This window comes from Schistocerca piceifrons, chromosome 1 (genome assembly GCF_021461385.2).
Source record: "Schistocerca piceifrons isolate TAMUIC-IGC-003096 chromosome 1, iqSchPice1.1, whole genome shotgun sequence".
Lineage (NCBI taxonomy): Eukaryota > Metazoa > Arthropoda > Insecta > Orthoptera > Acrididae > Schistocerca > Schistocerca piceifrons.
In genome coordinates this window covers 937,913,095-937,920,032 of record NC_060138.1, presented here as the reverse complement: position 1 = coordinate 937,920,032, position 6,938 = coordinate 937,913,095, and positions in this window count along the sequence as shown.

Sequence of the window (6,938 nt, the reverse complement as noted above, 5' to 3'; positions counted from 1 at the left end):
CAAGACTAATGCTATCAAACCAAACCTATGGAAAAATCACCTTTATGTTCTTGAAATATCCTGCAAGTCAAGGCTGTCGTATGTGAACCAGACATGACTGACTACGTTTCACCAAGTGAAGCGCGTTAATGTAAACCTAGGGCAAGTATGGGAGTGGAGCATTCGATTGAGTTCAGTGGCATATGTCATAATCATTTACATTAAACAAGTAAGCTACCATGTAGACAAGCCCAAAAAGACAATATATGACTCTTCTCATATATGAAATCAGGAGGAGGGATTCCCTTAATAATCTTAGTAACACTTACTTCATTTCTCACAAAATATTGATTGGAGCTCCATCGTCCGTCTTATTAATCATTACCCCCAAAATATATACAAAGTAGCAATATCAGTCCACACGCCTTGGAAATAACATAATATATTTAAAAAATTTAACCACTACACTTCGTCCTCTCCAGTACGAGGATTTATTATAACAGAGAAGGCATGATAAATTTGGAAATTTGTTTTATGGTACCAAACTGCTGAGGTCATCGGTCCCTAAGCCTACACACTACTTAATCTAACGTAAACTGATTTTCGCTATGGACAACACATACACCAATGCCCGAGGAAGCACTCGAACCTTCGACGGGGGCAACCGCACGGACCGTGACAAGGCGTCCTAGATCGCTCGGCTACCCCGCGCGGCCACGACATGATATCTGGGAGGTACAATCATCATATTTTTACTTTAAACTGAACCAACGCCATACGTAAGGAACAAATATCTTTCAGGCACATTAAATTAACGTTCTCAAAACAATCAGGAACAGGATTAAACACAGAGGTAACAAACTACAACTAAAAAAAGGCTTCTTTCAAATGGTTCAGATGGCTCTGATCACTATGGGACTTAACATCTGAGGTCATCAGTCCCCTAGAGCTTAGGACTACTTAAACCTAACTAACCTAAGGACATCACACACATCCATGCCCGAGGCACGATTCGAACCTGCGACCATAGCGGTCCCACGGTTCCAGAGTGAAGCGCATTGAACCGCTCGGCCACACCGGCCGGCTAAGGCATCTTCGGCCGAGAGGCCCCTATTCTGGGAAGTGCAGCCGCCAAGTGAATGTCTTATTTCATTCGACGCCACATTGGGCGACTTGTGCGCCTGTGATGAGCATGAAATGATAAGGCCAACACAATGCCCAGTCTCCGGGTGGAGAAAATCTCCAACCCGGCCGGGAATCGAACGCGGGCCCGCTTGCAATGGAGGCCAGCGCGTTACCAGCCAGCTAAGCAGATGGACTAACCCATACCACAACCGTTCCTTCTTTCTCTTCTTGTACGCATGGATCATGGATCCCTGGCAGCGTTTCCCTTTCATCCCGTCTTCGAATGTGGATCGCACCCAGTTCAATCAATTAAAAAGAAAAAGACGACAACATCCCAGGTTGAGCCCGCATCAGGGCAGTTTTAGACACCAGAAATGCACAATGCATAAAAACAAGCACTCCTATAAATAGTGACAAGGCACGAAGCCAGTTCAATATCCACAAGCGACCAGCTCATACAACAATAACCTCATTCTTGTTCGTTAATGAGCACCCTCATGACCAGTCTGAGTGGAAAACATAATTTAAGTCCCACAAGAAACAAACCAGTGATCTATTTAAAGCCCACAAGAAACAAATCAGTCATCTGTAAGCGGCATGCTTCAGACGAATGAACAGAAAATAGGACGGGTGGTAACACTGGCTGAACACAGTACCTCAGTGACACTGCATCATCCAGCGGGCGGGTTAGACTCACATCCAACACTCCGGTACGCAATGCTTGTCCATAACACAACTACATCACTTCGCTGCATCTGCCGCTCATTTCCTCCTCGCACCACCGTCAGGACTCCTTTTTTCATTAATGTCCCACGAGAGGTTGCCTCACCGCCGGGAGGAATCATGACTAATTTAAGTGGCAAGTGCAAATCTAAACCCATACTGCCGTGTATGGCACGTACTGCCCCGCCCCACCCCCTCCCTCCAGGATTCGGCCACCCGCTGAGCCCAAAGAAGGGACGGATGTCATCTTTTAGCCCCTAGGACCCAACTTTAACTGAGATAAATGTTCCCGTACCTCTTTACGCGTTCCCTGATTCTTTAGACGAACGGTAACTGGTATCAGAAACTTACGGAGCTCAAGAGGTCTCTTAAATCCAGGTAGAAATTTCTTGGCAATCTTGTCTGAAGCCTTACTCACCCCCTTGAAAATTACTGACCCGGACTGTGTCCTCAACCTTATAAGAGTTGGACCACTATCTTTATTGGTTCTAATGGCTCTGAGCACTATGGGACTTAACATCTGGGGTCATCAGCGCCCTACAACTTATAACTACTTAAACCTAGCTAACGTAACGACATCACACACATCCATGCTCGAGGCAGGATTCGAACCTGCGACCGTAGCAGCCGCCCGATTCCGGACTGAAGCGCCTAGAACCACTCGGTCACAGCGGCCGGCTACCCTTATTGTACAGGCTCGTAGGCTGCCTTACTTCCTACGCGCTTCCTGAATATTCCTCCTGACATGCCTCCACTGAGTAACTATCTGCTGTACATCCTTACCTTGAAGTGACAAGTGGACATTAAATTGCACAAGGGAGTGATCAACCGATATCACAGAAGCACCCCAGTGGGTGTGGACTGATGTGTTAAATGCCATCGACGACCAGGGAGGTGAAAATCCTATCGCTCTTGATCTGCCCAATGGTTTGCGTTTAAGACATCTTTGAGGTTCCTATTCAGCCTCTCAGCATAGCAGGGGTTAGGATAATAGGGGGTCATGGTTATGTGGCAGATACCCATCCCAAGGCACAACCGTCAAAACGGATGTCCAGTAAAGGCAGTCGCATTATCCATAACCAGGGTTTGGGGTGGTCAAAAGGTCCCAAATATGTATTGTAACTTCACTGTACCCAACTGTGCAGTTGATCACTGAACGGGTAATAACCACATAAACCTCGTAAAGTCATCCACACATACTAATATATACTTATTCCCAACAAAATGGACATATATCCTTTGAAAAGGTCTGGTTACTCGTTTCGAGGCTAGATAACCAATCCTGCTACCTTGGCTAGGGTTACTCATAGCGCATACAAGACAGCTACACATCCATATTTCTTTATCCGTTCCCATCCAAATGTATCTTTCACGGATGTTCTTCTTAGTTTTATGAACGCTGAGGCGACCACCCACTGGTTACCCGTGGAAATATTTGAACAAATCGGGACTAGTTTCTTAGGCACTACTACTTTGGATCCGATCTTACCGCGTGCCTACAAAACACTACCATGTCAACCAAAGGATAGGGCTTAACCGTCTCTCCCTTTTGCAAGCTCTCCTTAGCATCCGTAATACCTCCATCGGTGTCCTGGAACTCCCTGATGTCGCAGAACTGAGAAATCTGAGTAGGGATCGACATATCCATGGCCACCCCCACACATCCACCTGGCCAGCTTTTGTCTTCCCTTTCCTCTTCATCCCCGCCAAATATACAGCTCAAGCCATACGCCACGACATTTCCCGAGCCCTGGATACTGGTAACGTTGAATTTGAATGCGTTGTCCACTTTGCTATGCGTCTGATCTGCCTCGGCCTAGTCAACACCCAGGTAAGTGGTTGTCGGTTTCGAGACCTTCCTGCGTTCGAGGTGGTATGTGAATTTCTCCCTACCGAAAAGCATGGCCAAGGTTTCCAGTTCATAGATGGAGTACCTCTTCTCCATGTCATTCAGGCATCATGAGGCAAAAGCAATCGCGCTCCTCCCCACTTCCTGTGCCTGGAGCAAAATCGCTCCAACTCTTAACGCCAATGTGTCGGTTTGCAGGATGAATTCACTCCTGAAATCCGGTAAATTTGACAATGCTACCGATTGTAAAGCCTCCTTTAATGCTCGAAATGAACTCTTCTGTGACAGTCCACACACGAACTTACACCCTTTGTTGTGCAACTGGTTAAGTAGAGATGCCTTGCCGGCAAATCCATCAACGAATTTTTCGAAAAAAAAACTTCGATGCCTACAAACTTCGCCATCTCCTTAATAATCCATGGGGTAGGACATTGTGTAATAGCGTCTATCCTTTCGTTGTCAATGCAGATTCCCTCTCTCGATAGAATATACCTCAAAAATTTCATAGTCGCACTGGCTAGAACTACCTTATGGGAATTAACCATGAGCCCTGTTTCTCTCTCATGCACAGATTGACTACAGACAAAGAAAACTATCGAGGTGAACCAGTGGGCCAGCTAACTAGGTTTGGCCTGCTCCTGCTTCCACTTCCAGAGCCTGAGTGCCGTCAGTCATTGTGATTAATCCCCTTTTCTTATGCCGGTAAACACAAACAGAACATGTGGATTAAATATGAAATAAGACTGCGTCCCTACCCAGCCCTGGATAAGGCCCATCTTACCAATAAAATAGGCCCCCAATATGCATTCTGTTGCCAAATTTTCGACCACTCTTGTATTTATCTTCTACGAAAAATCTCCCATCATTACCGTAACTCTCAAAACCCCTTTCACGCCCAGACTCAATCTGTATGCGTCAAATATTCTTCAGAGCCGATTCATATACTTCCCCTTCACCTTGCAATAGTTGTCATAATTTCTGTTCCCTACTGTTTTGCCCATGCACTCCCTTTTCAAATGTCCCCATCTGCCATAACTCCAGCATATTATTTTCGCGACTCCACTTCCTTCTTGTTGGTTTCATTGACCGCCTTTTTCGGGAGCCTTCTTCACTGACAGTCCCGCGCAATTCGCTGGACATCAAGGAGTATCCGTTGGGCGTCCACGAGTTCCGCGGCCTGCACCTGCCTGATCATTACTTGTAACTGATGGTAAGTGATAGGAGTCTCACAAAATATCAGACTGCCCAAAATGTGTCGGATCACCTGCTCCTCGGTATACGCTAACTCTAGGGCTGTCACGATTTTCTTTACTCACTCTACATACTCTACTAGTGGCTCGATCATACCTTGGTCACCCCAAAACTGTCAGTTAATCAACTCTTGTAGGATCCTCAGAGGGACTAACCTACAAATCCTTTCTCTTCGTTGTTTTCATGTGCATCTTACTTCTAATGCTCTCACTACTTCCGCTCGCATCCTTCCCTTAGCAGTAGTGGCCAACAACCTCCAACAGGCATCCAAATCATTAAGCTGCATGGTCATTGCTTGCCTCTGAAATTCTATACAAAAATTCAAGAACTCTGTAATACTATCAGCCGAATCTATCGATAAACGAGTGCCATTGATTCAAATTGTCCCGCAACGTGTTTTACAATTTCGAAAACCTGTTAAGGACATCTCGTCCCGCTCTTGCATCGGCAGCAACTTGACTACATCCATTTGCCCCTTCCTCGGAATTCTTAGTCTGGTCCTCCAACCATTTCTAAATACTCATATTGCAGGCTATTAAGACTTGACCCTGCTCCTTGACCACATCTAACAAGTCATTCATCCTGTCTAACTAATGGTTAAACCACGCTTGCAACTACGCATGTGCTCTGAGTGCAAACGTCACTCTGCATGACCTCCAACTTTTCCTGAAGAGCGCCTCGGTAGCAGCAGCGGCTGGACTTAACTCAGTCGGGTCGCTAATCTAATATACCAGGAAACTGCTGTTTTGGCGAACCTGTTCAATTAAATCGCACACAATCAGAATCGAGTTTACACTTACGTAGCTCACAGACCACTTCGCTCTGTCTCAGATAAGTCGGATCCCTAACTTGAGCGAGCATTCTGAAAAAGTATAAAGTATATAAGCAATTTAACTACAACAAATCACTCTACTCAATCGAGCACGCTCTGCTACCGCTAACGAAGCGTTGCATGACTGAATACGGATTTCGACGTGCACTATGTGATCAAAGGTATCCGGACACCTGGCTGACAACAACTTACAAGTTAGTGGCGCCATCTATGGGTAATGCTGGAATTGAGTATGGTGTTGGCCTACCCTTAGCCTTGATGGCAGCTTCCACTCTCACAGACATACATTCAGTCAGGTGCTGGAAAGTTTCTTGGGTAATGGCAGCCCATTCTTCACGGAGTGCTGCACTCAGGAAAGGTATAGATGACGGTCGGTGAGGCCTAGAACGAAGCCGACGTTCCAAAACATCCCAAAAATGTTCTATATGATTCATGTCAGGACTCTGTGTAGGCCAGTCTATTACAGGGATGTTATTGTCATATAACCTCCACTGGCCGTGGATTATGAACAGGTGCTCGATCGCGTTCAAAGATGCAATCACCATCCCCGAAATGCTCTTCAACAGTGGGAAGCAAGAAGATGCTTAAAACATCAGGGTAGGCCTGTGCCGTGATAGTGCCACGCAAAACAACAAGGAGTGCAAACCCCCTCCATGAATAACACGACCACACCACGTCACCATCGCCTCCGAATTTTACTGTTGGCACCATCCACGCTGGCAGGTGATGTTCACTGGGCATTCGCCATACCCACATGCTGTCATAGGATCGCCACATTGTGTACCGTGATTCGTTACTCCACACAAAGTTTTCCATTGTTCAATAGTGCAATGTTTACGCTCCTTTCACCAAGAAAAGCGTCGTTTGGCATTTATCAGCGTGATGTGTGGCTTGTGAGCAGCCACTCGACCATGAAATACAAGTTTTCTCACCTCCCGCCTAACTGTCATGGTACTTGCAGTGGTTTCTGATGCAGTTTGGAATTCCTGTGTGATGGTCTGGATAGATATCTGCCTATTACGCATTATGACCCTCTTCAGCTGTCGGCGATCTCTGTCAGTCGACAGACGAGGTCGGCCTGTACGCTTTTGTGCTGTACGGGTCCCTTCACCATTCCACTTCAGTATCACATCGGAAACAGTGGACCTAGAGATGTTTAGGAGTGTGGAAATCTCGCGT